This window comes from Frankliniella occidentalis, unplaced genomic scaffold (assembly GCF_000697945.3).
Source record: "Frankliniella occidentalis isolate FOCC.00 unplaced genomic scaffold, Focc_3.1 Scaffold25, whole genome shotgun sequence".
Classification (NCBI taxonomy): domain Eukaryota; kingdom Metazoa; phylum Arthropoda; class Insecta; order Thysanoptera; family Thripidae; genus Frankliniella; species Frankliniella occidentalis.
Genome location: NW_026267155.1, coordinates 2,341,733 through 2,343,363, shown reverse-complemented (window position 1 = coordinate 2,343,363; position 1,631 = coordinate 2,341,733).

Below are 1,631 nucleotides of genomic sequence, written 5' to 3'. Positions count from 1 at the left end.
CCCTTTCCTTTTTTTTTTACTCTGCCACTGACCCGCTATTCGCCGCTGCTCCTCAGCCTCGCCTCCTCCTACACGGTAAGAATGACATCTTGCGTTTCATGCGATCTACTTGGATTTCAAGACAGTATTCAAGGAATCTACTTGAATTCCAAGATGTTCTTTTTACCGTATACACTGCCCCGCTCCCTCTCATACACCCCATGCGTACGGATCTATCTGTCTGTCTGTTTGTCTGCGTGCTCGCGCGCCACTCGTCTCAGAAGGCAGTCTCGGCTCAGACGACACGAGCTTCCTTTGAAAGGCAAGCTTTGTCGCCCCCTACACCCCCCCACCTCGTGCCACACAGTGGATACACTGACTACTCGTCAGCCTGTCCGTCCGTCTCTACTCTGTCTGTCCGTCGCACTGCCACCACCCAAGGCCTCTGCGCTGTCGACCTATGGGAAAGTAATTCCAAGTTTAATTGGTTCACCGGAAAAGCAGATCCGCCCCTGCGCGAGTCGCCCGGAGGTGTGCCGACCGACCGACCGGATGAGACCCCCGGAGCCGACTTCCCTTCCACCCTCCTCCCTCCCCCCCTGCCCCAGCGAACCGGAGGTATTCAGGTTGAGCTGACGTGTCGGGGCTGACATTCACGGCGGAGCGAGCAGACTAGCTGCTCCTGCGTGGGCTACGAGTGAGTCGACAGCCGAGAGAGAGAGAGAGAGAGAGAGAGAGAGACAGACAGACAGACAGACCGACCGACAGATACAGAGCACAGTTGAGTGCAAAACAAGAACTGCCCGTCGTTGGCGTCATATGGATGGATCTCTTTACATAGAGTGAGCGTTTTGAATCACCACATGCTTGGTGGCAGTGGGTCAGCCACTTACACTTTAAAATTTTAAAGTTACTATTGAATTTCGATTTTTGACGAGATTGTTATTCTTTTCTGATTGCAGGTAAATCGAGCTCAACGGGTATCAACATCAGCAGCAGGACGCACGCCGCTCGCAGTTAAAAAAAAAATGTGAGGCAATTGTGATTTTTATTGCCAAATATTTTTACAAACCATCTCGTCGCGGGGATTTTTTTTGTCTTAGGCATCTGGCAATACTGGAAATGACGAGAATATCCGTGTTGGTGAGATGGTTGTAAAAAAAAAAATGTCAGGCCATGGATATTCTCATTTTCATCCACAATTATTATTTTTTTCGCAGTGTGGCTCGGCACGGGCCCGCGGTATACACGAATCACGCCGCCCCAATGACGAAGGCAGTCATCAGCGGAAATGTTTGGTCTGTAGTCTGGGCTTGCTCAGGACTCGAATCGGTTTGAGATGGGGAGAGAGGAGGCGCTACGGACACTTTACCTTGTGGGCTTAGCCGCCCTCCGCGCCGCTGACCTCCCGCCCTTCCTCCTGCCCTCAGTGCTGATTGGGGGCGCCCTCATGGGCCCGGCTGTGCTCCGTACACGGCTAACCCCATTAGGGGCAGGACGGGAGGGCACAGCTCGACCCCCTCGACCCCTCCCATCCTGGGCCGACCCTAAGCCCAGCTGTGTCCTTGCGGTCCGCCGCGGCGGCTTCTTTGGTTTCAACCTTCCTGTGCGACTGCCCGACTGGAATCCTCCTCCTCACCCCCCCCCTCCTC